We start from the raw sequence: 15,038 nt of genomic DNA on the forward strand, positions 1-15,038 counted from the left end.
ATAGAGCGACACACTCTAATCCAGCCTCCATTACTGGTCTGTAAGCCTGCTAGTCACACCTCCTCAAGCAAACATCCAAACATTCTTCAACTGGGATTGAGGATTCTGCCTCTCCCATTACTTTGGGCAGTGAGTTCCTGACTCACACCAGCCTCCAACTGAAGTATATTTTCCCTCACCTTCTCTTTTATTCTTTTGGTAATTACTATTAATTGATCCAGAGAAAAGATGAAACGCCAGAGTATTCTAACTGAAAAGCAAAATCATGCAGATGCTGAAAATCTGAAACTAAAAGAAAACAGAGAACGTTGGAGTTAGAACATAGGACATAGAAATCTATGGCATATTACAGGCCCTTCGGCCCACAATGTTGTGTTGGCCATGTAATCTACTCTAGAAACTGTCTAGGATTTCCCTACCGCATAGCCCTCTATTTTTCTAAGCTCCATGTACCATGCTAAGAGTCCCTTAAAAGACCCTACTTTATCCACGTCTACCACCATCACCAACAGTGCATTCCATGCACCCACCTGCTGATGAGCAGGTCAGGCAGCATCTGAGTAGATTGAAACAGTTTATATCACAGGTCGATGACCTTTCAGCCCAGTGAGGCTGTTTGTCTGATATGGTTGAATTTGATATTGAACTCCAAGGGTTGTAAGGTGTGTATATGAAGGATGAGATGTTTTTGTTTGAACCTATATTGAGCTTTAAAAGATGATGACTCAAAAAGGCAAAGTCCATCATTAAGGACCCTTTCACCAGGATATGCTCTCTTCTTATTACAGCCATCAGAGAGGAGGTACAGGATCCACTCAGAGTTTTAGGAACATCTTCCCCTCTGCCATCAGATTTCTGAATGGACAATGAACCAGCACACAAGTATGACCTCACTATTTTAATTCTCTTTTTGCACTACTTAAATAATTTATATATTTCTTATTGTAATTTACATTTTTAAATGTATAAATCTGTACTGCTGCCCCTAACAACAAATTTCATGACATATGTCAATGATATTAAACCTGATTCTGATTCTGGTTTAAAAAAACAGATAGGAAAAGGTCAGAACAGGGTGATACAACCATTGTTAGTAGAGTCTCAGGTGGTGATGACAGGGTGTACAGGAGTGAGATATGCCAACTAGTGGAATGGTGCCGCAGCAACAACCTGGCACTCAACATCATAAGATAAAAGAGCTGATTGTGGACTTCAGGAAGGGTAAGACGAAGGAACACATACTAATCCTCATAGAGGGATAAGAAGTGGAGAGAGTGAGCAGCTTCAAGTTCCTGTGTGTCAAGATCTCTGAGGATCTAACCTGGTTCTAACATAGCGATGCAGTTATAAAGAAGGCAAGACAGTGGCTATACTTTATTAGAAGTTTAAAGAGATTTGGCATGTCAATAATACACTCAAAACCTTCAATAGATGTTCCGTGGAGAGCATTCTGACAGGCTGCATCACTGTCTGGTATGGAGGGGCTACTGCACAGGACTGAAAGAAGCTGCAGAAGGTTGTAAATCTAGTCAGCTCCATCCTGGGCACTAACCTACAAAGTACCCAGGACATCTTTAGCGAACAGTGTCTCAGAAAGACAGCGTCCATTATTAAGGACCTCCAGTACCCAGGGCATGCCCTTTTCTCACTGTTACCATCAGGTAGGAGGTACAGAAGCCTGAAGGCACACACTCAGCGATTCAGGAACAGCTTCTTCCCCTCTGCCATCCGATTCCTAAATGGACAATGAAGCTTTGGACACTACCTCACCTTTTTAATATACAGTATTCCTGTTTTTACATGTTTTTTAAAAAATCTATTCAATATATGTAATTGATTTACTTGTTTATTTACAATTATTTTTAATTTTATTTTTTATTATTATTATTTTCTAAGTTAGGTTATGTATTGCATTGAACTGTTGTTGCTAAGTTAACAAATTTCACGTCACATGCCGGTGATAATAAACCTGATTCTGAATTCTGAAGACAAGTGAGTGGCCTGATGGAACAGCTCCTCTTGCTCAGGTGATTGTTGCTCCATAAAGGTGGCAAGGTAACATAGTGGCAAGCACAACACTTTGCAGTACCCGCGACCCGGGTTCAATTCCCGCTGCTGTCTGTAAGGAGTTTGCGCGTTCCCCCCCCACCCCCCCATAACCTCGTCGGTTTCTTCCAGGTGCTCCGGTTTCCATCCACAGTCCAAAGCTATACTGATCGGTAGGTTAATTGGTCATTGTAAATTGTCCTGTGATTGGGCTAGGGTCACATCGGGGTTGCTGGGCAGCGTTGTTCAAAAGTCCAGGAGGGCCTATTGTATCTCAATAAATAAATAGAATAAATAAGCTTGCCACTAGTCTTGGACAAAGCAGTCCATTTATTGCCACCCCGTCCACCACTCTAAGCAGTCATTTCCTCTATCACCATTGTTCAGTGCACCGTCTACAAATACTCTGCAGTCACTTACCCAGGCTACTCTGATTGCATCTTCCAAACCTGGGCCCTCCATCTCCAGGAAAGACAAGAGCAGCAGGCACATGGGAGCACCATCAACTGCAGGTAACCCTCCAAATCACGCACCATTCTCAGTTGCCAATCCTTCATCATCACTTCGGTCCACATTCAGAAACTCCCTCCTAACAGCACTGTGGGAGCACCTCCACCAGAGGGACTTCACAGGTACAAGAAAGCAGCTTACCCCACCCCCCCTCCTCCAGGGCAGCTAGGTTTGGCGAAAAGGTCCCTGGCCTTGTCAGAGTGGAAGTGAATTCAAAATAAATTAAAGTAATAGTCAACTAGAAGTTGAGGGACATTCTAACCAGCAGGACTTAACACATGAGGAGCATTTGATGGCTCTGGGTCTGTTCATGCTGCAGTTTAGAAGTATGAGGGGAGATCTCTTTGAAAACCTATCAAATATTGAAAGGCCTAGGTAGAGTGGATGTGGAGAGAGTATCTGCAATAGTGGGAGAGTCTAGGACTGGAGGGCACAGTCTCAGGACAAGGTATCCAGTTAAAACCGTGATGAGGAGGAATTTCTTTAGCTAGAGGATGGTGAATCTGTGGAATTCATTGCACAGATGGCTGTGAAGGCCGAATCATCGGGTATATTTAAAGTGGAGGTTGATTAATAAGGATGTCAAAGGTTATGGGGAGAAGGCAGGGGAATGAGGTTGAGCTGGCCCAATTAGCCAAAGTTTGGTGGAAATAGCTAAAAGGGTATGAAAAAAGACTGAGTAACAAATCACAGCCTGTAATTTCCCTTTTAGGGATGTTCTTTTGAACTAACTAAATGACCTGGCGCTTTTGTGATCTGCTGAGGATTCTCAAGGGTGCACGGCCACCCTTGCTGGGGGTAGACACTGTGTTGAGGCCCGATGGCGGAAGATAAACACGCGGTCTCCTCCATTACTCCACGCCAATGAAATCAAGCTGTGGACTCACTTTTGTGAACCCTGCGGTTAATATTCTGTGTGTTATTCATTTACTTTTTTTATTTCTTGCAGGATTTGTGATTTTTTCACATGAGGTGTTTGACATGTTTTGTCATGTGGGATTTTTAATGGGTTCTATTGAATTTTTTTCTTTGTTTTGTGGCTGCCTGCAAGAAGACAAGTATCGGGATGGATATATTAAACATACTTTGATAATAAATTTACTTTAAACTTGAGTGTTGAGATCATGTACTTAAATGAAATACAGAACAAATTGGAACACCACCAGTATTACTGGTGGCTGTCCGTCGTAGCTGATGATGACTGGAAACCTCTTTAAAGTGAAAAATCTGTTGCACTTGGCAGCTGCACCCTCTCAACCTTGAAGGTCTGTGTCCTGTGGAATGAGTATTCGTCACAACTGGGATCTTTCCTTGTTACAGTGGATGACCATGACTTTTTCTGTTCCGTGCCGTGACCTCTGTTCTTCTTTGCAGAACCGCCTTTCTGGCCATTGGATCTCACTGGAGATTTCATCTGCCCAGTCGCAGGAGCTGATTTCGCTGCCTAGGACAGGCATGTCCTTATCTCCCCAGGGTATGAGGCCCTTTGGCTACCCTCACCTCATTTAGCCCACCTGTCGAAGCGGGGTACCAGGACATGACCGCTGGGGCATGCAAGCAGCTATTTGGAACTCTAGATGGGAACTCTAGATGAGAGCTGAGTGTCCAGTGGAATCCAAAGGTAACATTCAAGATAATTGTCGATGCCTTCACATTCTTTGTAGTATCTAACTTGTTGAAGTAGTAACATTATTTAATTTTCACTCCCAGCCGCTTCTGCCATTTCCAAGTCTGATTGCTTGAAATGGCAGTGAGTAAAACAGTTCTGAATTGTCTTACTGCTTATTTCTTGCCAACTATCAGTAACAAAAATCACTGCTTTATTGAAGACAAACACATGCAACTGATGCTATTTAAAAACTTCTCCCAGCTCCATCCCTCGTCCTCTTCTTGGGCTTCTTTTTCCCATCTCTAACTCTCCCCGTCTTCTTCGACACCCTTGTCTTGTTCTCACCCTGCTTCAGATCTTTTCATCTCAAATTGCCAACTGGCTCGACTTCAGCACTCCCTTCTCCTCCTCAAACCTTACCAGCTTTGACCACATTGCCCTCCACTTTCTCTGCACCAATCCCAACCTTACATTCAAACTCACAAACCAAGGGTGTGCTGTTGTAGTGTGGCAGACTGACTTCTATCTTTACTGAGGCCAGACACCTCCTCATACCTAGCTCTTGAAGAGGAACTCATTCTGAACCATAAATAAACTGTGTCCAACATCACCCGTGATCTCATCAATTCTGGAGAACTCCCATCGACTGCTACCAAACTCACGGTTCCCTTACCCCGCATTGCTCACTTTAACATTGTATCGAAGATCCACAAATCTGACTATCAGGGTAGGCCCAATGCCTCTGTTTGATGACTGTGGAGCACTTGTCATCAAACAATTCCATTCTGTCCCCCTGGTTCAGTGCCTGCCCACCTACCTCCATGACATTTATCATGCTGTCAATCTCCCCACTAACTTTCAATTCCCTGGCCCTGACTGCCTTATTCTCATCATGGATGTCCAGTTCCTAGACACTCTACCTCCCTTCATGAAGGTCTTAAAGCTCGCCGCTTCATTCTCAATAAGATAGCTAACCAGCTCACTTCCACCAGCAGTCTCCTGTGTCTGGTAGAACTGGTCTTCACCTTCAACAATTTTTGCTTCAGCTCGCCCACATTCTCTAGTCTCAAGGGGTAGCCATGGGCACCCGCATGAGCCCCAGCTATAGCTGCCTTTTTGTTGGCCACATAGAATAGTCCATGCCATCCCCGGTAATGCTTCCAACTCTTCCTGCTCTATATTGATGATTGCATTGGTGTTGCTTCATGCACCCATTCTGTTCTCATCAATTTTATTAACTTTGCCTCCAACTTCCACCCTGCCCTTAAATTTACTTGGTCCATTTCTCACACTTACCTCCCCTTTCAAATTCTCTCTGTCTCCACCTCATGAGGGAAACTGTCAATCGACGTCTTTTATAAACTTACCGATTCCCACGATTATCTGGACTATACCTCTTCCCACCCTGCCTCCTGTAAAATGCTATTCCCTTTTCTCAATTTCTTGGTCTCTGCTGCATCTGTTCCCAGAATGAGGCTTTCCTTTCCAGGACATTAGAGAAGTTCTCCTTCTTCAAAGAACAGGGTTTTCCTTCCTCCACCATTAATGCTGTCCTCACTTGTATCTCCTCCATTTCCTGAACATCTGTGTTCGCCACATCTTCCTGCTGCCTGAACAGGGAAAGAGTTCTTCTTGTCCTTACCTACCACCCCACCAGCCTCCGCATCCAACACACCATTCTCTGCAACTTCAACCATCTCCAAAGAGATTAAAACCACCAAACATATCTTTACTTCCTCCCCTCTCCACTCTCTTCCAGCAGGGTTTGCTCCTTCCGTGATTCCCTTGTCCATTTGTCCCTCCCCACTAATCTCCCTTCTGGTACTTATCCGTGCAAGCGGCCAAAGTGCTACACCTGCCCATTCACCTCCTCCCTCACCTCCATTCAGGGCCCAAACAGTCCTTCCAGGTGAGGCAACAGATTCATTGGTGTCATCTATTGTGTCTGTTGCCTCTGAAGTGGCCTCATCTACATTGGCGACGCTCGTCATATATTGGGGAGCAGTTTTGTCAAGCACTTCCGCTCCATTCACCAAAAGCAGAGCTTCTCAGTTTAATTCTGATTTTAATTCTGATTCCCATTCCTGTTCTGACTTGGCCTCCTCTTGTGCCTCGGGGTGGAGGAGCAACATCTTACATTCCATCTGGGTAGCCTCCAACCTGATTTCTCCTTCCAGTAAAAAAAATTCCTTCCCCCACCCCTCTTCTATTTTGCACTCTGGCCTCTTCCCTCTTCTCACCTGCCTATCATCTCCTCCTGGGTCCCCTCCTCCTTCCCTATCTCCTACGGTCCATTCTGCTCTCCTATTAGATTCCTTCCTCTCCAGCCCTTTACACACCTGGCTTCACCTGTCACCTTCTAGCTATCTTCCTTCCCCTCCCCTCACCTTTCTATTCTGGCATCTTCCCCCTTCCTTTCCGGTCCTGAAGAAAGGTCTCAGCCCAAAACGTTGACTGTTTATTGACTGTTTATTCGTCTCCATAGATGCTGCCTAACCTAATGAGCTCCTCCATCACTTTGTGTGTCTGTGTGTTACTATTTAAAAACTGTTCGCTCTAAGCATGGCCCGGCGTCTAACAGCCACACAAGCGCCTGCTATCTGCGCTAGTTAGAAACTGTTCGGCAACAGTCTTCTCTCCTCATTAAACAGCATAATGTCCCAAATAAATGAAGTGAATCCCGGCTATTTTCTCAATTAGTTTTTGCTCTTTAACAGTTGTCTCGAATAAGCCGCGGTTTGGATTAACTGAGGGCCCAATTAACTGGAATATTTATACATGCTTATCATTGAAAAGGGGAAACCCTGTAGATGTCAAAAGACTGAGATAAGAGAACAGATAGTGTGGGAAACACGCTGCCAGTTGGACAGCATCTGGAGACAGAGAAATAATTAGCATTTTATGCTGTAATCCTGGTGTCAGCAAGATCACCTGCCTAGCACTGCAGACAACTTTCTTTATGTGTAACTCAATTTTGTCAAGGCCCTGCTTTTAGGCTTGATCACACAATCCTAAGAAGGCTGATGTAAACTTCTATAGTTCATGACGAGAGATGATTTATATCATCTCTATCTGGTTGCAGTTGAGAGATTTTGCATTAAATTGCAGTGTATTTGGTGAAAGGAGGTTGGCAAGGGATGTGGATTACCACTGGCAGTGGGCCTACTTCAACACTGCCTTACATTGCCGTGTATACGTCTGGAGTGAGGCTGATACAAGAAATCTGCACACACACTGTCACTGAGTGAGTCATTGGATTCTAGATCACAGGGATAAAGCAGGACAGTATAGAAACAATAGAACTGAGGGGGCAGAAAAAATGTAGGGATCACAGAATAAGGGTTTAGCAAAGTCAAGTCTATTGTCGTTTGCAAAGGTGCAATGAAACATTTACTTGTAGCAGCATAATAGGCACCAAGCATCACCCCAAACAGTATTCACATGAGAAACATAAAATATATTCTACAAGATTATGCAAGAAAGAACTAAATTAGAATTTAAAAAGTCCATTGCAGGCTTTTTCTCCTCAGGTTGGGTGAGAATAGAATGAGAGGTCCGAGGTGTGGGGTGAGAGGAGCAATATCTAAGGAGAATCTGAGGGGAAAGTTCTTCACTTAGGGGGGTAGTGTAAGTGTGAACGAGCTGCCAAGGAAATGTTAGATGTGGGTTCAGTTCGAAGTTCAAAGTAAATTTATTATCTAAGTGCATATATGTCACCAGATTCATTTTCTTGCGCATACTCATAAGAGAATAATAACCATAACATCTATGTCCCCAAGTTCTAGTCTCATCTACCAGTGCAAACAACTTTCCTGCCTCCACCTTTTCTATCCTTTTCATAATTTGCTAAGTTTTTGTAAGATCCCTTCTCACTTTTCTGAATCCTAGATGACTGAATTGCTCCTCACAGGCTAACCTCCTCTGTGGGGGTGGGGTGGATCTTGCTGGTCTGCTGGGTTGATATCTGACCACGGGTGACCCACAGCTGCATCGCCAGTGTTCGAATGCGGAGCAAAGGACGAGACTCTGGCCTGACATCTAATTCCCCCGCATCTCTGTCCCTAAACAGGGACCTGACCCGAGCCCCCTCTTTGTCCCCAAAACCATCCCTACAACCAAAAAATAAGCCTGAACCATGAACTCGACAGAGACCACAGCTCCACGTCATCTTGACCAATTAATTCTTATTTTCCACGGATACTGGTACAGTGGGACAAGTTGGATGTCTGAGTTCAATCCTGCTTTTTGTTTGGAGTCTGTATGTTCTCCCTCTAACTGCACAAATTCTTTTCTTGGATGCATTGGTTTTCCTCCACATCCCAAAACGTGCAGTTGATAGGCTTAATGGCTGGTGATCAGAGTGTGGAACCACAGTGTGACAAGCTTACATGCGCAATTTCCATTCGAAGCACAGAATTTGCAAAAGAAGATCTAATGCACGGGCCACATCCTGTCAATTGTAGAACATAATTAATGGCAACTATGCTATTTTTAATATATAATAGTTCGTTGGAGCTGGAGGGAAGTAAATTACATTTCCAATCTGATGGCATGAATATTGATTTCCCCTTCTGATAAAAAAAATTACATCCACCTCTCCTCTTCTTCTATTCCCTATGCTGGCCTCTTCTCACCTGCCTATCACCTCCCTCCGGGTTCCCTCCTCCTCCTCTTTCTCCTATGGTCCACTTCCCTCTCCTATCTGATTCCTTCTCCTCCAGTACTTTATCTTTCCTACCCACCTGGCTTCACCTATCATTTGTTAGCTATCCTCCTTCCACTCACCCACCTTTTTATTCCGGCATCTTCCCCACGTCCTTTTCAGTCCTGAAGAAGGTTCTTGGCCCAAGATGTTGACTACTTATTCACCTCCATTGATGCTACCTGTCATGCTGAATTCCTCCAGCATCTTGTGTGTGTGGTCTAACGTTTCTAAATATTTTCATATGACAGAAAAATAAGGCATTTCTGTCACAGAAAAATCTGTTTCCCCACTTTCCCTATAATCTGTTCTCCTTACTTTTCCCCTAGATAGGCTTCAGATAACCGGATGCCTTTCAAATGTGTACGTAGCCTTCTAAATATTTTGGAACTGCCGTATTGTAAAAGTAGTGAGTGAGTTTTACAAAACCAGTGTTGACCCTATCTAATTTCAATGTTTAAGACAATTTGGTAAATTATTTTATTATTGTCACATGTTACCAAGGTATGGTGAAAATCTTCCTTTTGCCTGCCATCCAAACAGACTATTTCATTACTTCTGTGCAGAGAGGTAGCACAAGGGAAAACAATAACGCATTGAAAGATAAAGTGTTATAGCTACAAAGTACAGTGCAGTCAGACAATAAGATGGTGAGGTCAAGATTCCTTCTTATCTATCGAGGGGTCATCCAGTATCTTATAATATCTTACCTGGATAGGAGCTGCATTTAGCAGGTGAGTGACATTTGGAGACTGTGTGCATTCAGAAAACATTTTATGATAACATATTTCATTCTAGTTTGTATCTAATGTTCTCATTTATATTTATGTTTTATTTGCACATGGTTTGCTTTTTATATTAGTCTGTAACTGGGGAGACTAACAAATGGATGAATTGCCACGTATATGCATTTTAACCCAGGGTTCAATATTTCTCAAAGTTCAAAGTAAATTTATTATCAAAGTATGCACTGTATACAAAATACAACCTTGAGATTTGTCTCCCCACAGGCAGCCATGAAACAAATCAACCCTGTAGATCCCATTAAGAAAGAAGTGTCAAACACCCAATGTGTAGAAAAACAACAAATCCTGCAGACTCTAAAAGGAAGGAAGTAACACTCAGAACTGAAGTTCATGGAAGTGAGCCCACAGCCATGAGGCCAGTCCCCACTGCAGCTGATTCAGGACCCCATTAGCTGCAGGCCACAGGCTCAGTTCAACGCAGAGATGAGTAAACATTGCTGAGCAGCAAGCTGAATCAGCTCCAGCCTTGAAACCCTGAGCTTTTCCATCTGGCCTGACACTTAAATTGTCCAAATCTTGAATCATTCTGTGCTTTTGGGCTCGGGCCTCAATTTGGCCTGTACCCAACTTTACTAATTTTGCCAGTCGCTTAATTCAATCAAACCTTGGCTCTTTCCTAGTTCTTAGGCTGGGGACCAAGGTCTGCCACCTCGACTCTACATCACCTCCGCTCTCTTCACCTCAATTCTGTCGCATCAAATTGCCTTCAAATCACTCCACTGGTTCCTTTCCAGTTTTCGGGCCTGGGCCAAGATACCTCAATTTGGCCCAGCAAGCCACACCACAAGTGTCCTGCACCTTCAAGACTTCAGCTCATACCACAAAAATACCAGACTATACAGGCGATTCAACAGCTCAGCCCTGAAAGGGAAGTTACAGGTTATTGATTGCAGTGATCATATCCGAGAAAACAGTGTGACTAATACTGTAATTTTTTTGCTTTGCTTGCTACCCAGAAGTCATCATTGTGTTTTATCAGCGCCATCTTAAACACAAGATATTTGTAACTTGTAGAAGAACACGGTTAGACTTAGTGCCCTCAGATTACTCCTTTGTATCATTAAGCTCCCAATCTCACTTACCGCTTCATTTATAATTCATTCCATGACTTTGCCTACTGCTTAGGCCAAGAACCTTAATTTGTTGCAATTATAGCGGCATTGGCTATTTTCCTTTCTTCCAGTGCCACTTATGGAGCTATTAGCTGTGAAAGCTTGTCATCCGTGCCTGATTTCTCCAGCATTCCATCTGGTCCTGCTTATTTTAATCAGGATCTAAATAGTCCAGCCTTTTGTTATTCCTCTGTCAAGTGGGCAACTTTCCATACCTGTAAAGTGCATTCATCAAGCATCTCCAATGACGGGTGACCTGCTAAACATGCAGGAACACGTGCCAACTTTAGCTGAATTTGAGACTGGGATTTAGAATTAATACAATTCATACTTAAACATAAAATAGATCATGAACACACACACAAACACACGTGCATCCGTGGTTTTTAAATGGAAAGATCATACTGCTTGGATGTAGGCTGAAAGTACGCAGAACAGGAACAGGCCCTTCGGCCCACAATGCTGTGCCAACCTAGCTAAAAGGTAAATCAAAAATCCTCCAGACACTAATCCCTCGTATCTACACAGTGTCCATATCAAGTCAAGTCAGGTCACTTTTTATTGTCATTTCGACCACAGCTGCTAGTACAGTACACAGTAAAAATGAGACGTTTTTCAGGACCATGGTGCTACATGAAACAGTACAAAAACGACACTGAACTATGTAAAAACAACACAGAAAAAAAACTACACTAGACTACAGACCTACCCAGGACTGCATAAAGTGCACAAAACAGTGCAGGCATTACAATAAATAATAGACATGACAATAGGCACACTAGAGGGCAGTAAGTTGGTGTCAGTCCAGGCTCTGGGTATTGAGGAGTCTGATAGCTTGGGGGAAGAAACTGTTACACAGTCTGTTCATGAGAGCCCGAATGCTTCGGTGCCTTTTCCCAGATGGCAGGAGAGAGAAGAGTTTGTATGAGGGGTGCGTGGAGACCTTCACAATGCTGTTTGCTTTGCAGGTGCAGCATGTGGTGTAACTGTCTGCAATGGCGGGGAGAGAGACCCCGATGATCTTCTCAGCTGACCTCACTATCCGCTGCAGGGTCTTGTGATCCGAGATGGTGCAATTTCCGAACCAGGCAGTGATGCAGCTGTTCAGGATGCTCTCAATACAACCCCTGTAGAATGTGATGAGGATGGGGGGGTGGGAGGTGGACTTTCCTCAGCCTTCGCAGAAAGTAGAGACATATATAGAACATAGAACAAGTTTTCTTCAACTTAATGTCCTACCTCTGAGACACAAGTCTTATGGGTTCATCCTAATTTGGAGATATTTTATTCATCTGTTCACAGGAAGTGGACAACTCTGGCGAACGCACACTTCACTGCCCATATCAAAGTGCTTGATGGAGTCATACAACCATACAATACTGAAGTACATCATTTGGCCCACAATATCCATGCTGACTAGTTTCGAACTACACTAATCCTCTTACAAAGCAAGTTTCGAACTACACTAATCCTCTTTACCAGCCTCCATGCCTTTCCCTTTCAAGTTTTCATTGAGAATCTTCACTGCTACAACAGTAACAGCCTCCACCGGCTTCTCAGACAAGGCGTTCCAGATCACAGCCACTTTCTGGGTGAAAAATAATCCCCACCCGCCCTTTTACTCCTCACCCTAAAATTCTACCCTTCGATTTTAAACACACTTGCTACAAAAGTATTTTGGAGTCTACCTGATCAATTTTCCTCCTCAACATCCATCAGGAGTCCCTCAGCCTCTACCAGACAAGGAAAACAAACCCAGATTACACAATCTTACCTCATATCTCATAACTGAAACACTTCATCACAGGCAACATCTCTTTTGCAAGATTTCAACCTCAGTCCCTTGCATCGTGACAAGAACAGCAGCCAGTACTGGCCTAACCATACCTATGTAACCATAACTTCCCTGCTCTTATAAGCCCATTTTCTTTCTTCACCACTTGTCATTTGCCCAATTAGGGCCATCACCTTCTGTGCCTGGTCTATTTAACTGTCTGTCTAAGTTCCTCTTATGGTCAATAATTGTATCTGATGCCACCATCGCCTCTCAATGGCTTCCAAGTACCAACTACTTCCTGAGCAAACAAAGCCTTACCTCTCAGATTTACTTTAAAATACTGTTTTCTTAACTGAACCTATGCTCTTATTTTCTGGTGAATCTGTGGAATTCATTGTTGCAAATGGCTGTGGAGGCCACGTCATTGAATATATTTAAAACCAAAGTTGGTAGGTTCTTGGATGGTAAGGGCCACATAAAGGTTACAGGGAATAGGCAGGAGAATGGGGTTGAGGGGGGTAATAAATTAGCCATGTTGGATTGGCAGAGCCGAGTTAATGGGCCAAATGGCCTAATTCTTCTCCTCTGATGGATGGTCTTATGGTTTTTGATAAACCTGTCATGGCTATCAAATATGGTGGCAGGTGCTCTCTACCAAAGGTGTAAGGCACTCCTTCCCTCCACTACCCTTGGGCAAGATAGAGCACCTGCTTTGCCCTGTCCCCCCCACCCGATCGGGGTCATGTGAAGCCATGAGAGCAGGTGGGGCTGTATGAGCAGCTGCTGTAAATCACAAATCCCGGTTATGCCATCACAAACACCAGGCAGACAATCTCTGAAGACTGTTGATAATGGCTGGGGTCGCCCGTCTTGTAAAGACACTGACCAGATGAAGCCGATGACAAACCACTTCTGCAGAAACATTTGCCAAGAGCATTCGTGGTCATGGAAAGAGCATGATCGGCCATAATGAACAAATGACCAGAGATAAAAAGATTATCACTTCCTATCCTATTCCTGTCTCTCATACTCCTACATCCATCAATTTATTCCTCATCCTCCTTAGCTCCAGGGAAAAGTAGGCTAGCCTGTTCGATCTCCATCTGTAACTGTCGACGTCCTGACGAAGGGTCTCGGCCCGAAACGTCGACAGCGCTTCTCCCTATAGATGCTGCCTGGCCTGCTGTGTTCCACCAGCATCTTGTGTGTGTTGTTGTTTGAATTTCCAGCATCTGCAGATTTCCTCATGTTTGCCCCATCTGTAACTAACAGCTTGTAATCAGGCAACATGAATTATCTCTGCACTCTCTCCAGAGCAAGGACCTTGAATAGAATTGTGATGTTGTAAGGAATCTGTGTAAGCAAAATAGGGTTGAAATGGATGATTGGAAAATACATGGGGTAGTAAGGGATCTGTGGAATGAATGGGTACAGGTTTTACAGATGTCCATAAGTTGATTTTGTCCATAAGTCAGTACATATAAACAGAAAAAAAATCACTTGGTGTGGTAACCACAATTCTACAATAACAGAAAACAAAATAGAGAAAGTGGAGAGAGAGAGAAGAAGGAGAGGAAATGGAAAAAAAAAACAAATTCTGCTATTCTTAAGTACAAATATTTGTACCTATGTTGGACTTTTGAATCTTATAATATTATGGGAGTTTGTTTTCACATAAGTTGTTCATTACCTAGAGATGGCCTACAAATGATATTACATTTTTGTAAATAGTTGAGTGATCAAGGACATTTTGGCCACAGCCTGAAGGACCTATCACCATTGCTTTGAATCTGCAGCCTGGAGAGCGGGGAACCCTGTAGTCACCAAGCCGACCCACCAAATGTGCAAGTCCTGGTGTCGCTCAGAGAAGGAAGAATGTGTGCAGTGAAACGCTGGAGCTAACAGATTGCCCTTTTGTAACTGGTGTCAGCCATGGAGGCGAACCACAAAAATGTGCAATTATTGCATTGTTATTTCAAAAGAGCGGACATCTGTTTCCAATAAAGGCAACATGAGCAATGAACTCGAGTGATGTAAAAGGTCATGTATAGACATAAATCTTTGAGATTCCTGTCTGCTGTCTGTCCAATGCATGGGAGGGAAACATGCCTTTTGAAGGAATATTTATCGTACTTTGCACATGAAAGATTTCAGTCCTCCCTTTACATTCTGGCAGCTGTAATGCGGCCTGTTTTCTGAATCACGCTTCAATGCTCTGATTGATAATGATTCCACAGTGACACAGGATTGTAAGGGACAGGGCAACACACAGCATCCGGCCTGTTAGACTCACAGACTGTGATTGTAAAGGCAGGATGGTTTATCCATGTTAGACCAACACAGGACTGAGTTGCTGCTTTTAACTCTGTTGTCTGGCCTTTAGCTTGTTACAATCAATCAGGGTCCTTTCCTCCCTGTTTGTTTAAAGTGATATGCGGGTCTGACAGAATGGAGGGAGCAGGAGCCGCCTGCAGCT

At 43.6% G+C, this 15,038-nt stretch overlaps 1 long non-coding RNA gene across 1 annotated transcript; it reads left to right on the plus strand.

Annotated features, from left to right (window-relative positions):
• Positions 1-787: 787 nt before the first annotated feature.
• Positions 788-14,565, plus strand: LOC132378880 (uncharacterized). Its single transcript, XR_009507208.1, has 3 exons — positions 788-882; positions 3,931-4,177; positions 14,359-14,565. It is a non-coding gene; the product is annotated as an uncharacterized LOC132378880 (long non-coding RNA).
• The last annotated feature ends 473 nt before the right edge of the window (positions 14,566-15,038 follow it).

This window comes from Hypanus sabinus, chromosome 21, assembly GCF_030144855.1.
Source record: "Hypanus sabinus isolate sHypSab1 chromosome 21, sHypSab1.hap1, whole genome shotgun sequence".
In the NCBI taxonomy this organism is placed as follows: Eukaryota; Metazoa; Chordata; class Chondrichthyes; order Myliobatiformes; family Dasyatidae; genus Hypanus; species Hypanus sabinus.